This window comes from Hordeum vulgare, chromosome 1H (genome assembly GCF_904849725.1).
Source record: "Hordeum vulgare subsp. vulgare chromosome 1H, MorexV3_pseudomolecules_assembly, whole genome shotgun sequence".
Lineage (NCBI taxonomy): Eukaryota > Viridiplantae > Streptophyta > Magnoliopsida > Poales > Poaceae > Hordeum > Hordeum vulgare.
Genome location: NC_058518.1, coordinates 482616082 through 482636086, shown reverse-complemented (window position 1 = coordinate 482636086; position 20005 = coordinate 482616082).

Here is a 20005-nt window from a genome sequence, read left to right as displayed (position 1 = left end):
ATAGCATTGTATACAACTAAAATAAAAAGCATTGGATACTGAATGTAAGTGATTAGCATTTTTTAGTCAGTTAGGACATCTTCAACGCGGATCCCAAACCCCATGCATCCGTCCAGACAGCACAGTTCAAAAGTGTTTCGTCATTCAACATAGTCTTACATCCGTCTTCGACTGGTCTGAACATTCTTTTTTTGTGGGCGTCCGAACCGCTATCATGCACGCGTCCGACAACCCTGGACAACCCAAAACTCTCTCCCTCGCATGCGTCCTTTTTCGCCCGAAGAGGTCAGTGCCACTCCAGATAGTGGGTGCCTCATTCATGTCGGCTTATGCGACCTTTTACTAGAGCTGGCGTTGAAGTGGTGTGCCGCGCGTCTTGATGTCCGACAACAACCGCATTATCGCACTCCCGATCTCCTTATTCGTGCACCAAAATTGGCATGTCATCGAGCGCCAAAGCCTCGTGGGACAACCTCTCCGCGCGACTAGAAGAAGGAGCTCTCCGACAGGGGGGCGGCCGACACCCTCGTTGAACCAGCCAGATACAAGTAAACTTGCAAGGGAGCTTACCATGGGCGAGGCACGGGCGGACTTCACCGCCCGACGTTCAGATTGGTCGACCGACGGATGCGGGACTAAGTTACATGATAAAGAGCGTTTGAAATGTGTTGTCCGAAAGAATGCGGGTGATTTAAGGGTCCGCGTTGTGCATGCCCTAATTGGCTGAAAAATGTTGATCACTTATTCAATATACAATGCTACCCGTATAATTCAAATAGGCTAAAAACATATTTGTTTTTATTTTTAACTAATTGTTCGTACTATTAACTGGTTAGAAAATTGCTAATGACTAGAATCGAGCTGAAAAAATTGATGTGTGTTTTGCTGGATGGACCGAGCGTCAAGTATGGGGTTCTCTGCTTTAGATGGGTGCTGTCCGCTGGATAGCATTTGAGTGGCAGATGCATAGCCGCAAGTTGCGGCGTGACTTGCCATGGGCAAGGCACCTGATCTCTGTCCGATCCGGGAGGAGGTGTACGCGCCGGAGGTCAGCGGCATCGCGAAAGCCGCGACGGCCGATGGCTCGGCGACGGTCTCCCGCGTGCGGTGCTGCCTGTGCGAGGCGATGAACGCCATCCGCTCCCGGTCGCTGCTTGCCAGGTCGGCCAGGGGCGCCGGCGCGAGGCGGAACAGGACGAACCGCGCCGAGTTGCCCGGGCGGGCGCCGTAGCCCGGGCCTGCCAAGAACGCGGCGGACGCCGCGACGAGCAGCGGTGGTAGCTGTGCTGTGCCGTCAAGTGGTACGACGGCTTCTGTTGGCTTTTGAACGTGCGTATGCAGCTGTACACGCGTGCCTACGCGATTCTTGCTTTCGCCGGCTACTTGACAGAACTTGCGTAACTAGCGACACGAATAAAACTGATCGATGGATTTGATGGCTAAAGGCCCGTGTCGAGCCTTTGCTTTGTATTGCTTTTCGTTTTTCTGGTGTTACAATCAACACCCCTAGGGTGTCTTTTATACACGTCCACAAGGGACTATGGAAATAGACTAGGACTAGGAATCCTAATACTACTAGGACTCGGTTTGGCTTTCTTTCCTAATCCTACATGAGCAACATGATTAACATCTACATTCACCTCCTTAATCTTGTTGCTTGACTTCACTTCTTGCACTCCGACTTTCCTCCTCATCTCGATGAACTTCTGTCGACCGAGGGACTTGGTGAAAATATCGGCAAGTTGGTCTTTCGTGTTCACATGTTGAACCTCGATCAACCCTTCTTCAATGCACTCCCGGATATGGTGGAACCGGGTATCTATGTGCTTGCTCCTTTCGTGATGAACCGGATTTTTGCACAACGAGATTGCAGCTTGGTTATCGATCTTCAGTGACACCTTCTGCACCTCCCGCTTTGCAAGAATAGCTAGGAGTCTTCTCAGCCACATTGCTTGACAAGCCGCCGTGCTTGCCGCTATGTATTCTGCCTCGCATGAAGACAGTGCCACCATCTTTTGCTTCTGAGAATTCCAGCTAATCGGATTCGGGCCAAGGTAGAAAACCATGCCCGTTGTGCTCTTTCGGTCATCAACATCACCTGCCATGTCACTATCTGAATATCCACGAAGGATCAATCCTTCCTTTCCCTTTCTGTACGTGCAGCCAAGATTAATTGTGCCTTTCACATAGCGTAGAATTTGATTGACCGCGCTCATGTGTTCGGTTGTCGGATTCTCCATGAAACGACTCACGATCCCGACTGAATAAGCCAAGTCAGGTCGGGTATGCACCAAGTATCTTAGGCTGCCCACAACGCTTCCATACATTGTGGTGTCCACCGGCAGATTTGAGCTACGCTTGCTCAACTTGTGACGTTGGTCCATTGGAACTTGTGTCGCGTAGCAATCTGACATGCCACAGTTTTCCAATAACTTGATCGCATAAGCCGATTGACATAGGGAAATCTCTCCGGAGCTTTGCTTCACTTCGATGCCCAAGTAATAGCTGAGTAATCCCAGATCACTCATGCTAAACTTGTTCTTCATTTGCGCCTTGAAACGTTCAATTTCTTGTACGCTATCTCCGGTGATAATCAGATCGTCGACATAAACTCCAACTAGCAGGTTTGAGCCTTTGGAGTTCTTTGTATAGACTGCGTGCTCGAGGGGACATCTCTTGAACCCGAGCGAGACCAGACTTCGGTCTAACTTTGAGTTCCAAGCTCTTGGCGCTTGCTTCAACCCGTAAAGTGCCTTCTTGAGCTTGTAAACTTTCCCTTCTTCGCCTTTCTTCTCGTAGCCGAGGGGTTGTTCCACGTACACTTCTTCTGTGAGATCGCCGTTGAGGAAAGCGGATTTAACATCCATATGATGAACCTTCCAATCCTCTTGTGCTGCCAAAGCTAGGAGCACTCTCACCGTCTCGATTCGAGCAACCGGTGCAAACACCTCATCATAGTCAACTCCTTGACGTTGAACGTAGCCCTTTGCAACGAGTCTTGCCTTGTACTTCACAATGGCACCCTCCGTGTCCTTCTTTAACTTGTAAACCCACTTCAAACCTATCGTCTTTTGGTTTGGAGGTCGGGTTACCAAAGTCCACGTGCCATTGCTCTCAATTGCCTTCATCTCCTCATCCATGGCGTGCGTCCAGCTAGGACTTTTTCTCGCCTCTACGAAGTTCGCCGGCTCCTCAACTCCGAACAGACATAGTCCGGAGTACTCGAGCGTAACTGGCTTTGTGTACTTGTAGACTTTCTTGAGGGTCTTGTAGCGACGAGGCCCTGAGGAGTCCGTTGTGGCTTGCGAAGGAGGCGACACAAATTGTGTCGGTGTTGATGCACTTGAGGAAGACGGCTGAGACCCTGGTGTGTCATCGACATCCGTGTCGTCGGCGTAGTCGTCGTGACCGTGACCATCATCTTGATTGTCATCGTCACTATGCGCCTCGTTGTCGATGTTGTCGTCGAGATCTCCGCCTGTGTCGTGCGCGGCGTTGCCGTTATCTCCTTGCGACCTATGCGCGTCGTTGTCGGTGTCGGCACCATGATGATCACTACCATTGTGGTCACCTTGTTTGGGCGTCTTGCCAACCACCTGGACATCCTCCCCTGCATCATCATCAGTTGGAAATTCAACTGCAAATATGTTACTGTTTGGAGCATCGTCGGCTGCGGCGCTCCAATTCCACGCTTGGTTTTCTTCAAACGCGACGTCGCGTGAAATCCGTAGACGCTTGGTTTGTGGATCGTAGAAACGGTATGCCTTGGTGCCAGAACTGCTCTCGTATCCGATGAACACCATCTTGGTGCTACGATCGGCAAGCTTTGAGAGATGTGGCTCCGCCGTCTTCACATGTGCCACGCACCCGAACGTCCGTAGATGAGACACATTCGGCTTACGTCCGTAAATTGCTTCATACGGAGTCTTGCCGATCACCGCCTTCGTTGGAGCCCGGTTGAGAAGATAGACCGCCGTCGAGACAGCTTCTCCCCAAAAGGTCCCTGGCAGGTTCTTGCTCTTGAGTAAACTCCTTGCCATGTCAACGACGGTTCGGTTGCGCCTTTCAACGACCCCATTCTGCTGCGGCGTGTAAGGTGCCGTGAGGAACCTCTTTATGCCAATCTTCTCGCAGTAGTCGTTGAACTCATTCGACGTAAACTCTCCGCCGCGATCTGTCCGTAGAGCGCGAACCTTCAGCTTGTGTTCCATCTCCGTTGCAGCCTTCAGCTTCTTGAACGCTTCAAACGCTTCATCTTTAGACCGTAGGAGAACGACCCACATATATCTCGAGTAGTCGTCTACCACAAGGAAGAAATACTTCTTTCCAGCGTGAGTTGCCGGGGTGATAGGGCCACATAGATCACCATGGAGCAGCTCGAGTGCATCACTTGCACGATAGGTAGACTGAGCAGGGAATGGCCTGCGGTGCTGTTTTCCAACCAAGCACCCGTCACATACTCGATCAACATGGTCGATAAGTGGCATCCCGGATACCATCTCCATCTTTGACATCTTCTTCAAGGCGTAGAAGTTAACGTGTCCAAATCTAGCATGCCATAACCACGAATCATCATCACTCTTGGCGAGCCAACACTCCGGTTGAGATTGATCAAGGTTGAGGATATAGAGCCTATTCCGTGTGCGATTAACACGAGCTAGCACGTTTCGGAGGTTGTCGAAGATCGTCATCACTCCGCTCTCTATATTCACCTTGCATCCATTCTCGTCAAGCTTCCCAATAGAGATGATGTTGTTGCGCAGCCGTGGGATGTAGTACACTCCGGTGAGTATGCGATGTTCGCCTGTGAGACCCTCAAAGAGGACAGATCCTTGCCCGCAAATCTCCACAGTTGAACCATCACCGAACTTGACCGAGCCTTCAACATCGTATTCCAGCTCGAGGAATTTCTCCTTGCACCCCGTCATGTGGTTACTGGCACCTGTGTCGAGATACCACGACACGTTCTGATCACCGGATAACTTTGGTGTCACTTTTTCCTCATGAAGTAGCACCTTCCGGCTTGGTTTCACAACCACCGTTTCAGCGAGATCACAAACTTCGGCCATCAGAAGACCTGGACCTTCGTCTTCCTGCTTTGCCAAATTTGCCTTGATCTCCCGCTTGTTAGGCTTTGGACAATCCTTCGCAAAGTGACCCATCTTATTGCAGTTATAGCACTTGACCTCGGACAAGTCCAAGTTCCGTGGTTTCTGCTCTTTAGATTGGCCCGCCTTACCACGACCTTGTGGTTTGCCTTTTCCTTTGCCTTTTCCATTTTGTCCATCGCCCTTCGTGTTGCTTGAGCCTTCGCCACCGTCACGCCTTCCTTTGCTACTTGGGGCCTCCCAATCTGTGCGCGAGTACATGAGTTGGTCACTACCTCCTCCTTTGCCTTTCCGACAGCCACGAGCATTCTCTTCCCATGTCCGCAATCGTCCGATCGCCTCCGTTATGGTCATGTCGTCGATGTCGTAAAGCTGCTCGAGCGTGCCGATGATGTACGTGAATTTATCAGTGACAGAACTGAAAAATTTCTCCACGATCTCGGTCTCATCGAGCTTTGCACCAAGCGCGCGGATCTCTCCCACCAAAGTAGTAAGACGCATGGCGTAGTCATTCATAGATTCAGTTTCCTCCATCTGCAACTTGTGAAATTGGCGCTTCAGCACTTGTGCCCGAGCCTTGGTGACGCGATCTTCTCCGATCCTCATCTCCTTGAGTGCGTTCCACGCCTCTCTTGCCGTCTCGAACTCCGCCAATGTCATCAGCACGGAATCCGGCACAGACTGGGCTATGGCGGCCATGGCACCTTCGTCGGACTCGTCATCGACGTCGTCGTCCGTGATTGCCTGCCACACTCGAAGGGTTCGGAGAATAATCTTCATCTTCACCGCCCACACGCCGTAGTTGGCGTCGGTGAGCATCGGGTACTGGATGGGGATGTTGCGATGCGCCTGGACGTTAGCGCCGCTCGTTCCTCCACCACTGGTTGCTGACTTGACGCCCTTCTTCACCTTGTCGCCGTTCTTGTTCGCCTTGGCACCGCCGATGCCGGTCTTGCTCGCCACCAGCGTGTACGTCCCTCCCATCCCTTCCCGCGTCCACGCTCCCATTCCCGTTCCTCCGCCTCTGCAGCTTCTGTCCATCCATGTCCGCACGCCTGACGACTTGCTTGCTTGCTTCAGAATTATCGTCTCCATCAACTGGAGGAGGTACCGCCTCTGCACGCACCCGCTCCACATATCAATCGTCGTCGACTACACAGCCGTCTTCGTCTTCCACCTCCTCATGTTCCTCGACAACGGCCACGCTGCAGGGATGGGACTGTAAGGCCCCTCCCCCCCCTGCAGAGGTGGTGCGACGCGCTTGGGCGCTTGCGATTGTGCTTTGTGCGCGCCGTGCTGGCCGCGGGTCAAAGCTTCCTAGGACACGCTGCGCCGGATTTCGGTTGGATCTGTTTCCGTTAACACGGATGCTTTACTCAGTAGTACTACAACTTTTGACAGTAGATTAATTCCACTTGAAAAATCTGGATCCTCAGTCACGGTCATAGCAATACTAGACAACATTTCCTTGGTGTCCACTGGTCACCTACATTGAGCAGAGTAGAGCAGCAATTTGCTTACGTTCTGGACCCAGTCGCTCGTGAGCACATCAGCAGTAGCGTTGCTTGAGCATCATCGGGCTGTCGGTATTTGGGCAGCTGCTACTAGCACCGTTGTCCACATTTGGGCACTGGATGGATGCCACGGGACGATACTGCAGTTGATGATACTGCAGTGTATGTGAGGATTTGCTGCGCGGGTCTAGCTTTCTCTGTGCAAGTAGACGAACTTCTTGCGTGTGATTGACTGATTTCTGGTGTGGTTGCAGGTGATGAAGGTGGACATGCTCGACGGGGTCACCATCTTGCGGTCTGAGAAGGTCAAGGATGAGATCGTCCTCGACGGCAACGACATCGAGCTCGCGTTCTGCCGCCCTTATCAACCAGCTGAATCAAACAGGATCCAGACACTGTCTTTGCTCATGCGCATGGTGATGTTGCCTGAATACTTTTTGTTTGATGTGATGCAGATGAGCCTGCTCTACTTCAAGGCGCAGCTGTCGGGGCGGCTGCCGCACGGCCAGCGTGTCGCCTCGCGCGACCACTTCGGCCTCACTGACGGCCTCGAGGAAGGGGTACGTCCCCATTGTCGAATTGTTCCGTCTCTCCTCCTTCCTTGCCGGCCGGCATGGGTGGCCGATCAATCATCGTATCGTTCAGTCGATCGATCAGGATCAGGGTGCTGACTTTGGATTTATCTGTTGCTTGCTGTGTCTGTGTTTGGTTCCATTAGATGGATTTGGTGGGCGGATACTACAATGCCGGCGACCACGTAAAGTTCGGGCTGCCCATGGCCTTCACGGTGACCATGCTATTGTGGAGCCTGCTTGAGTACGGCAGCGACGTGACGGCCACCGGCGAGCTCGCGCACACCCTCGAGTCCATCAAGTGGGGCACCGACTACTTCGTCAAGGCGCACACCAAGCCCGACGAGCTCTGGGCCGAGGTAAATATTTTATCCCTTAAGTCATTAAGATTAGTTCTTATTTACTGTATATTTCTTGCTGTAAAAAATCTCATAGCTGTTGTACGTGCATAATGTGTGCGTATTCCTGTATTGCTTTCAGTCATGTACTGCCGATAAGTCGCCAAAGGGGCACAATGTAAACAAGCAAAAGATTGTATATTAAACCTCCAAATGAAACCTGATATAGTTGTTATTTCTTTATAGTATTTTATTTCATAATTTGACTGATGCTATGGTTTGTGTTCTACGCTTTGTGGTTAAACGGTTTCTTTGTTAGGCTCCATCTTTGGAGTACTTATTAGAATAGCAAACGTGAAAGTAAAAGAACATCCCTCCACATGCAGCCCAAAACCGCGAGGTAGAGCACAATGTATATGTTCCAAGAATGACTTGTGTTTTGCTCCAGTTCTCTAGTTGCTGAAGGGCTTGGCTATCTATGTCATCTTAAAACCTTATTTGCTTGCTTGCTTGTTTTATTGTCTGCATGGAAAAATTAACCATGATGAAGAAACACATGAAGTGGCCTGTAAATTTATGGTGCAAATAATGTTTTGAGGTCAAGACTCATATATCATTAGACTAAGTGTCACATCTTTATTTATTACATGTGCAATAGTTGCTGGATTTTGTCTTTCATGCTAAGCAAGATCGGTGCAGCAACAATGACAGAAAACTCAAATCCCCCTTTTGTCATCTAGAATTTTTCTTTCCAATGTCAGAAATTAATCATGGATGCCATTACCTGACTTCCTTTTGGGTACATTTCTCAATTGACAAATTTGACCATGGCGTTCTGCTAGCAATAATCATTGACGATGAGTCCATACCATGGGTTAAGGGCTTAAGACAATAGTTATGTGAGAAACAAGCCAAAATCCGAGTTGTATTCCAATATGTTTGCCTTATCACGTCATGTATGAAATCCATTCCCTTTACATCCCAGTTTAAAGTAGCAGAAGGCCCTCTTGTGGGTAAGCACACGAAGGGGTGCCACTGCAAGAGATCCGAGTGCCTGAAGAGATACTGTGAGTGCTTTCGATCTAATATTCTCTGTTTAGAGAACTGCAAATGTATTGTGTTTCTGTGGGTGGGAGTGGATCATTCAGTAATCAACAATGTTGACTCATGCATTGCGTTTTTTTGTCACTACTTGTATTTATTCCTGGTATATGTCTTTCTCACAACTGTGTATCAAATCGGTCTGGTGAACATTGACGGATTCTACGATCAATTGGTGCATCATACTTATTTTCCTTCAAAGTTTTTCTGAATATTATTATTTTTGTGTGCAATTTATCTTAGAGGGATCATGTATGTCAGTATAATCAAGTAACTGAATGTATTCATGTAAATTTTGTTAAGTAATAGTAGATCCAGAAATGTAGTTCTTAGAACTAATGGTAGGAGCAGTAAACGAGTAAACAAAAATATCCATATGCAAATGTCGGTCTATGTTTGATTCAATTTGGTTTGCTCTGCTACTGAAGCTCCTATCCAGTCTAATGTTTTTTTTGTTATGTCTCTTTCTCTGTTGCTAGGAAAGTGGTGAGAAGATGTCGAGGATGCCTACTTGGGACATTTAAATCAACACAACATAAAAAATTCTGAACCTATGTTTGTAGATGTGCCATTGTTCTATTGTGCAATTCTGTTCGTTATTGCTATATTTCTGTGTAAGGAAATGTATTCATGAGATGACTTATTGTGTTATGTAAACCTGAGATATGTATTTTGTGATGTTATATGATGGATGATTTTAATTCGACTCGGAGTTTTCTTGATTTGAATATGAAATAATGTTGGATTTAATACTGGACAAATAATTGGGTTGAAAAGGCTCAATAAATAGAAATGAAACCAAGTTCTGGAACAAAAAGTTGCTGAATTCAAAAATGAAAAAAAGGCCAAAACTGAAACTGGACTAAATGTATTTGGGCACTAAAAGGCGAGGGCCCAAATTATAATGATATTTTTTTTAAAAAAATACTAAAGTGGTTGTAAATAGGCTAAACCCAAAAAGAAGCCTAATAAGAAAAGCTCAAAAAAATAAAACCAGCCCATGTGATTAATTGAAATGGGTTGGGCTGATTTCAACCATGACGTTTTGATTTTGTCGTAATTTTGTCACGTAGGACTGCCACATAGGACTGAGTTTGATTGCCAACGATGATTTAGTATCGTCGTAAAGGTTACGACGATCCAGGAATCATCGTAAAAGTTATGATGATTTTATTCAAAATGTCGCTGCTGTTCATTTGTGACGCTCCGTTTTCGACGCTTGGTTTTTCGTCGTGAGATCGTCGTAAATTAAAAATCGTGACGATGTAGCGACGAAAAAATAGCATCGTGTATTAGCATATTCCTTATAGTGCGTGGGCGGCGAGGGCGATGGCGACGGCGGCGGGGGGGGGGGGCGGAGGGCGAGGGCGACGGTGACTGGCGACGGCTCGGGGGCGGCGGAGGGCGACGGAGACGGCGGCGGGGGGCGGAGGGCTACGACGACGGGGGGCGGAGGGCGACGATGACGGGCGGCGGGCGACAGCCATGGCAGCCTGGCGGCGCCGTGGATGAGCTCGCGGCGTCGTCGGGCGTGGATGAGCTCGCGGCGCCGTGAAATCTGAAAATTTCCAAAGTGTTGGCTTATATAGCAGAAGCATTGGTCCCGGTTAGTGGCACCAACCGGGACTAAAGGGTAGCATTGGTCCCGGTTGGTGGCACCAACCGGGAGCAAAGGTCGGCCTTTGGTACCGGTTGGTGCCACCAACCGGGACTAAAGAGGTGCATTAGTCTCGGTTGGAGCCACCAACCGGGACTAAAGGCATGTGCCTGCCACAGCCGCGGTGCGGTTGGATGTTTAGTCCCACCTCGCCAAGCGAAGGGCTGCCGAGCCTGTTTATAAGCACCACCGCGGCTGCAATGTCGAGCGGTACGAATTTAGAGACAAAATTCAACCTAAATTCAAAGAGCTAGTTAGGCTAACTAGCACTTTAAATTCAAAGAGCTAATTAGCCTAACTAGCACTTTGAATTTAGGTTGAATTTCTCTCTAAATTCGAATCTATTTTTTTATTTTTTTTCCATTATTTTTGTTTTATTTTTTGTTTTGTTTCTACTTAAATTCAAAGTGCTAGTTAGCTTATTTTGTTTTGTTTCTACTTACAACAAAATACTTTTATTTTATTTTATATTGTTTGTAATTACTTATTTATTTTCTTTTATGGTAATTCTTTTTCCTATTAAAGTTTGTAACAAAATTCTTTATAATTTTAGTTTCAATAATACTAGAGGTTTATAAAAGCTTTTTAGTTGATTCCTTTATTTTAAGTTTTCTCAGTTTTTTTGCTTTCTTTTTTGTTTCTAATTACTTATAAAAGCATTTTATTTGGTACAGGTTTTAAGGCTGGCCCCCACGAGCACCTTTTAGTACCGGTTCGTGGCATGAACCGGTAAAAGAGTTTTTTAGTTGATTATTTCTGCAGCTGTTTTTTAGTCCCACCTCGCCAAGCGAGAGGCACTCGCAGCGGTTTATAAGCCCTGAGTGTAGAGACGATGAAGGGAGAAGCGCAGTGCTCACCTGTCTGTTACAACATGCATTTCAAATGAACTACAAAAAGGTTGAAAGTTGGCATGGTATCATCATAATAATTGTGGAGAAAGTCTTCACTTTTTCTTCGCTTGTGTCCTTTCCTTATTGCGCCGTAACCATGGATAATCTTCATCATTTATCAGGATGCTTGGGTCAGCCTTGGCTTTGAAGGGAGGAATTTCATGAAACTTTTCATAATCTTCGGACATGTCTGTCTTGCCCTCTACTCCCACGATGTCCCTTTTTCCTGAAAGAACTATGTGGCGCTTTGGCTCATCGTATGATGTATTCGCTTCCTTATTTTTTCTTTTTCTCATTTTGGTAGACATGTCCTTCACATAGATAACGTGTGCCACATCATTGGCTAGGACGAACGGTTCGTCAGTGTACCCAAGATTGTTCAGATTCACTATTGTCATTCCGTACTGTGGGTCTACCTGTACCCCGCCTCCTGACAGATTGACCCATTTGCACTTAAACAAAGGGACCTTAAAATCTACTCCGTAGTCAAGTTCCCATATGTCCACTATGTAACCATAATATGTGTCCTTTCCCCTCTCGGTGGCTGCATCAAAGCGGACACCGCTGTTTTGGTTGGTGCTCTTTTGATCTTGGCTGATCGTGTAAAATGTATTCCCATTTATCTCGTATCCTTTCCAAATCGTAACACTCGAAGATGGTCCCCTGGACAACGAGTACAGCTCATCACAAACAGTGTTTTCATCTCTGAGGCGTGTTTCCAACCAACTGCTGAAAGTCCTGATGTGTTCACATGTAATCCAGTCGTCGCACTGCTCCGGGTGTTTGGAGCGTAGTCTGTTCTTGTATTTATCGACATAAGGGGTCACCAAGGTAGAGTTCTGTAGAACTGTGCAGTGTGCTTGAGACCAAGAATATCCGTCCCTGCATATTATTGTCTCCCCTCCAAGCGTGCCTTTTCCAGTCAGTCTCCCCTCATACCGTGATTTAGGGAGACCTATCTTCTTAAGGTCAGGAATGAAGTCAACACAAAAAACCCAATGACATCCTCTGTTTGATGGCCCATGGAGATGCTTCCTTCTGGCCTAGCACGGTTACGGACATATTTCTTTAGGACTCCCATGAACCTCTCAAAGGGGTACATATTGTGTAGAAATACGGGGCCCAGAATGAGAATCTCGTCAACTAGATGAACTAGGACGTGCGTCATGATATTGAAGAAGGATGGTGGGAACACCAGCTCGAAACTGACAAGACATTGCACCACATCACTCCTTAGTCTTGGTATGATTTCTGGATCGATCACCTTCTGAGAGATTGCATTGAGGAATGCACATAGCTTCACAATGGCTAATCGGACGTTTTCCAGTAGAAGCCCCCTCAATGCAACCGGAAGCAGTTGCGTCATAATCACGTGGCAGTCATGAGACTTTAGGTTCTGAAACTTTTTCTCTACCATATTTATTATTCCCTTTATATTCAACGAGAAGCCAGTCGGGACCTTCATACTAAGCAGGCATTCAAAGAAGATTTCCTTCTCTTCTTTGGTAAGAGCGTAGCTGGCAGGACCTTCATACTGCTTTGGAGGCATGCCGTCTTTTTCGTGCAAACGTTGCAAGTCCTCCCGTGCCTCAGCTGTATCTTTTGTCTTCCCATACAGGCCGAAGAAGCCTAGCAGGCTGACGCAAAGGTTCTTCGTCACGTGCATCACGTCTATCGAAGAGCGGACCTCTAGATCTTTCCAGTAGGGTAGGTCCCAAAATATAGATTTCTTCTTCCACATGGGTGCGTGTCCCCGAGCGTCACTCGGAACAGCTAGTCCACCGGGATCCTTTCCAAAGATTACGTGTAAATCATTGACCATAGCAAGTACGTGATCACCGGTACGCATGGCGAGCTTCTTCCGGTGATCTGCCTCGCCTTTGAAATGCTTGCCTTTCTTTCGACATTGATGGTTGGTTGGAAGAAATCGACGATGGCCCAGGTACACATTCTTCCTGTAGCTTCTCAGGTATATACTTTCGGTGTCAGCTAAACAGTGTGTGCATGCATGGTATCCCTTGTTTGTCTGTCCTGAAAGGTTACTGAGAGCGGGCCAATCATTGATGTTTACAAACAGCAACGCGTGCAGGTTAAATTCCTCCTATTTGTGCTCATCCCACGCACGTACATCGTTTCCATTCCACAGTTGTAAAAGTTCTTCAACTCATGGCCTTAGGTACACATCAATGTCGTTGTCGGGTTGCTTAGGGCCTTCGATGAGAACTGGCATCATAATGAACTTCCGCTTCATGCACATCCAAGGAGGAAGGTTATACATACATAGAGTCATGGGCCAGGTGCTGTGATTGCTGCTCTGCTCCCCGAAAGGATTAATGCCATCCGTGCTTAAACCAAACCATATGTTCCTTGGGTCACGTGCAAACTCAACCCAGTACTCTCTCTCGATTTTTCTCCACTGCGACCCGTCAGCGGGTGCTCTCAACTTCCCGTCTTTCTTACGGTCCTCACTGTGCCATCACATCAACTTGGCAAGCTCTTTGTTTCTGAACAGTCGTTTCAACCGTGGTATTATAGGAGCATACCACATCACCTTTGCAGGAACTCTCTTCCTGCGGGGCTCGCCGTCAACATCACCAGGGTCATCTCGTCTGATCTTATACCGCAATGCACCGCATACCGGGCATGCGTTCAAATCCTCGTACGCACTGCGGTAGAGGATGCAGTCATTAGGGCATGCATGTATCTTCTGCACCTCCAATCCTAGAGGGCATACGACCTTCTTTGCTGCGTACGTACTGTCGGGCAATTCATTATCCTTTGGAAGCTTCTTCTTCTTCAATATTTTCAGTAGCTTCTCAAATCCTTTGTCAGGCACAGCATTCTCTGCCTTCCACTGCAGCAATTCCAGTACGGTACCCAGCTTTGTGTTGCCATCTTCACAATTGGGGCAAAACTTTTTTTTGTGATCCTCTAACATGCAATCGAACTTCAGCTTCTCCTTTTGACTTTCGCATTGCGTCCTTGCATCGACAATGACCAGGCGGAGATCATCATCGGGCACATCGTCTGGTTTCTCTTGATCTTCAACAGCTTCCCCCATTGCAGCATCATCGGGTACATCATCTGGTTCCTCTTGATCTTTAGCAGCTCCCCCCGTTGCAGCATCACCGTATTCAGGGGGCACATAGTTGTCATCGTCCTCTTCTTCTTCGCCGTCTTCAATCATAACCCCTATTTCTCCGTGCCTCGTCCAAACATTATAGTGTGGCATGAAACCCTTGTAAAGCAGGTGGGTGTGAAGGATTTTCCGGTCAGAGAAAGACTTCGTATTCCCACATTTACGGCATGGACAACACATAAAACCATTCTGCTTGTTTGCCTCAGCCACTTGGAGAAAAATATGCACACCCTTAATGTACTCGGAGGTGTGTCTGTCACCATACATCCATTGCCGGTTCATCTGCGTGCATTACATATAATTATGTGTGTCAAAATTAAGAAAATCAGAAAATATCTATCTAAAGTAAGAAAATGAGACAAGTATCATAAAGAAGATAAGAATAAGAGGCTCACCATGGTGGTGCCGACGACGAGATCGGCGCGGGCGATCAACGGCGGTGAAAACAGGGACGGGGCATGACGGACCCCTAAATCTAGACAAATCTCGGGAAAAATGAAGCTCCTAGGTCAAGCTTCGAGAGGAGAAAGCTTAACTAGTGTGGCTCGTGCATTTCATCGAACACCTCATGTGCATAGGAGGTGAACTAGAGCACCAAAATGCCCTCCCCTCGCCGGCCAAAAAAACAGAGTGCTCTGCCGCGGCGATGGGTATATATAGGCAACTTATTTGTCCCGGTTCGTGGCATGAACCGGGACTAAAGCCACCCCTTCTGTGCCGGTTCATTCCACGAACCGGGACCAATGGTTGTGGGCCAGCAGCGAGGACCATTGGTCCCGGTTGGTGGCTCGAACCGGGACAACTGGTTCTACATGAACCGGGACCAATGCCCACGAGGCCCCGGCCGGCCCCCTGGGCTCACGAACCGGGTCTAATACCCCCCATTGCTCCCGGTTCTTGAAGAACCGGGACTAATGGGCTGGCCAAGGCCGAACGATAGCCCTGTTTTCTACTAGTGAGTGATAACAGTAACAGCAGTAACGACAAAAGTGGTAACTTAGCAAACACAGTATGTGAAAAACTCGTAGGCACTGGATCAGTGATATTGCTGGATAATATTCATCATATAACAGTACCAACATAGGGTGACACAAAGCTATCTCCCGTTCATCGATATAATGTAGGCATGTAATCCATAAATAGTCATACGTGCTTATGGAAAATAACTTGCACGTCATCTTTTGTCCTACCCTTCCGTGGCAGCAGGGTCCATAAGAAAACTAAGGCATATTAAGGCCTCCTTTTAATAGAGAAAAGGAACAAAGCATTAACACATAGTGAATACATTAACTCCTCAAACTACTGTCATCACCGGAAAGAATCCCAATTATTGTCACTTTGGGGTATGCGGATCCTAACACGTAGCAGGTGCATATACCTTGCAAGATCGGATTAGGAACATAGATATAATGGTGAAAACATAAACTATTCAGATGTGAAATCATTTCACTCAGCCCTAGTGACAAGCATTAAGCATAGCAAAGTCATAGCAACATTTATCTCCGAACATAGTTGATACTAGGGATCAAGCCATAACAAAACTAACTCCATTACATGACGAATCTCATCCATTTCTTCACTGACCAACAAGCCTACAAAGGGATTATTCACTCCCGTGGAGAGCATCATGGAATTGGTGACGGAGGAGGGTTGATGATGACAAAGACAGAAGATTCCCCTCTCAAGAGTGCCAAACGAATTCCAGATTAGGCCTCCCGATGAAGAACAAGAGGTGGCGGCGGATCTGTATCGTGAAACGTGACGAAACTTCCTCTCTTAATTTTTTCTCGAAAAATAGGATTTTATAGCACTGGAATTAGGGTCAGCGGAGCCATGTGGGCCCCATTAGACACGAGGCCACTCGAGGTGGGCCTCGCGCGCCCTCATGTCTAGTGGGCTGCTTTGGCCTCCCCTTTGATAGATCTTGGTTCCAGAAATTATCTTTTATTCCCTAAAAAAATCTCCAAAAAGTTTCGTTCCATTCCGACAACTTTTATTTCTGTACAAAAACAACACCATGGTAGTTCTGTTGAAAACATCGTCAGTCCGGGTTAGTTTCATTTAAATCATGCAAATTAGAGTCCAAAACAAGAGCAAGAGCGTTAGGAAATGTACATACGATGTAAATTAACTCCCCAAGGCTTAACCCATTGCTTGTTCGCAAGCAATTCAGTTGACAAACTGAAATTGATGAAGAAAAACTTTTACGAACTCTTTTGTTCTTGTTTACATATACTTGCTTAGAGAGCACCCATGTTTTCAACATAAATCATAACTAATCATATCGACAATAAATCTTATAAATTATACTAGGTCATATCAATGTCATAATCAACTAGCGAGAAATAATAAGATAACTCAAACATTAACACTTTGTCAAATACAATCATGATATAATATTGCAATAATGGTATCTTGCTAGCCCTTTGTGAGACCGCAAAACATAAATGCAGAGCACCTCCAAAGTTCAACCGGCGACTAGACATTATAATTCATGGTAAAGGAGATCGAGTCATGCTGCAAACAACGATTAACTAGACACAAGGCACGAGGATTAAAGCAGTGCTCTTAGGTATGGTGCTTATTTGAGAAGGTGATGACTCAAAGTAAAAAGAAATAACATGAAAGTAAATAAAAAGTCCCTTCGCAGAGGGAAGCATGGATTTAAGTGGTGCCAGAGCTCATAGCTAAAATAAGACATACACTATTTTGGGAGGTGCACCCTTACTATCAACATTACGACCAAGAGTTATCGATATCTTCCATGTTAAACAAATTAGCAGTGGTTCCCAAGCGGTAAAAGTAAAGGTTTACTCCCCCTCAACCAACAAACACACTCCACGGCTAGCCGAATCCATGGGTGTTGTCCATACCAACAACAATCCAGGAGGAGTTTTGTTTAATTATTTGCGATTTACGATTCGGGATTGGGAGTCCCTTTTTACCAGCCCCTCTCGTGCAAAGACGAGTGAATAAACACTCATCATGTGAATAACCGCTTAGCATGGAAGATATTGACCACCCTCTATCGCTCCATGAGCGATCCAGGAACACAAAACAGAAGTTCATTTAAAATATTAGAGGTGGCACATGCAAATTTACTTGGAACGACAGGGTAATACCGCATATAAGTAGGTATGGTCGATTCATCTGAAATAAATTTCTTTCAAGGATTTTGATCACAAGCAGTATTCCCGCTTAGTACAAGCGAAGGGTAGCAAATAGGTTGGGAAGCGACCATCTAGAGAGCGAATATGGTCATGAACATGCTTTATGAATAATCATCATTGCATACTAGCATCAGTAGGATATAAACACCATGAACATAAATATCGTGGAGGCTATGTTGGTTTTGATTCAAGTACATACGTGAGCATGTGCCAAGTCAAGCCACTCGAACATTCGGAGGAGGATACCATATCATCATACTACATCAAAAGCATTTTAATGCATGTTGACATCCAAGATAAATCATTATCCGCTCCAAGCTACTTAAGCATGACATGAAAACTATAATCTCTAATTGTCATTGCAAACATGTTTGGTCATAATACGCTGAATCACGGATACTGGTCTAAACATACTTACAAAAACAAAACCAAGTTGAGTTCATACCCGCTTCTCTCTACCACAGTCACTTCATCAAATATCATCATTATTGCCTTTCACTTGCACGATCGAACAATATAAAAATAATAATAATGTTACTCGTAAGGTTTTCCCTAGTAGTGACGGTAATAGGAATTCCGTCTACATGTGTAGGAGTCCTAACAAGGCGTCTTGGCTTGTCTATCTAAATCGTTGTAAACAAGTTGACATTTAGATAAAAGGCATTTTTAATATGAAAGAAGATTTATGACAATAAAAAGGTAAAACTCATAGGACAACACTTCATATTTATCCTTCGGATAGACATTTCTTATTCCTATGTTGGGTAATTCAACCGTCAGCGAGGAGTGCCATAAAATCGGCATGACCTTCGATAGGAATTGGAGACAACACTTCATATTTCTCCTTCGGATAGACATTTCTCCTTCATAGGTCTGAAAGGAAGAACAGGGAGAGGAATGAACCCATAAAAAAGTACTAAATTTTGGGGAAAAATCGGCACGAACTTTGATAGGAATTGGACATAAAGAGTGCTAGAAATTAAGCAAAATGGAACTTCACTAATACTCAAGACATCTACAAGACACACGAAAACATTGGCACTCACAAAGATTCTACAATTACACAAGCACTAATACTCAAGACATCTACTAGCAAAGATTCTATATAAGAAATTATTAACTACATAAACAAAATATTACACATGTATAAATATAACAAATTTTAACTTCACTAACAAAATATTGCGGATCTACAAATATAACAAAATTTAACTACACTAACAAAAATTTACAGATGTACAAATACAACAATGAGAACAACTAAAAACGGGCATGTACAAAGAGAAGGGAGGTGTGGTTACCGGGCCGGAGTCAAACGGCGAGGAGGACAAGGCTGAGGACGATGGCTGAGGCATTAGCGGACAACAAGTTCGACAGAGACATGGACGACGTTGAATCCGGAGGAAGGAGCAGGCGATGTTGATGGGGAAGTAGTTGCATGTAGCCCTGCACGACGAGGCCGGCGAACTTCGAGCCGGCGACGCGGATGATTTGATCCACGAAGCAATTTGAGCCGACGGACGGCGACCTCGCCGGTCGAGGAGGATGACGCCATGACATTGTCGATGGCAGCGAAGAGAGAGAGGGAGAGAGAGAGAGAGAGAGAGGAGAAATAGAGGTGTCTAATTGTATCTAAGCGGGATGTAGGTGGGGGTGATAAGGTTGTGTATAATAGTGGCGGGCACCTAAGAGCAACTCTAGCAGACCCCGCATCCCGCCCCAACCCGCAAAATAACCGCCAAAGTGCGGGTTGGGACGGAAAAACCTGTCCGATCAGATCCCGCATCCCGCCCCAGCCCGCAAATATTTTTGCGGGGCGCGGCAAAAATTCCCCCAACCTCTAGTTTCACGGGCTGGGAGGCCGACCCGAGCTCAGCCTCTATCTGCAACAAGATTTGGTGGGAGGGACATTTCCGCGTGGCCTTTCCCGCTTCCCCTACCCGCCCACCACCATTGCCTCACCACCGCAAGCTCCGGTGCATCCTCCGCGGCCGTCCCTCACCGCCATGGACGCCTCCTTCCTGCCGCCCGTCACCGTCGAGGTCGCGCATGCTCCTTCCATGGCTCTCGTCACCGGCCATGTTGGCCCCGCTGTCGCCGACAATGTTGGCCCCACCGTCGCTCATGCTAGCGCCACTCCTTCCCCGGCTCTTGTCGCCGGCCATGTTGGCCCCGCTGTGCCGTGCGGGCCGTAAATCCGATAGCCCCCGCCGCGAAGGCTCGCGCTCCGGGCGCTAAGGCTGTTGTGCGATCTCGGCCGGCGGCGGAGAAGGTCACCAAGGCCGCGGGCGTCAAGAGGAAGAGGATTCAGGCTCCTCCTTCATCGTCTCACTCCATCCCGGAAAGAGACGCCCCGGCGATGCCGTTCAACGGTGTCGCTCACCCCGCAAGCGAGGTGTTCGGTGAAATGGCCGGAAGGTATGCGTCTTCGGTCATGGTCATTTCTTTTCGTTTGCGCCATTTGTTGCGATAGCTCGTGACTTGTCAATCGTTCAAAGATCGAAGTACTACACGAT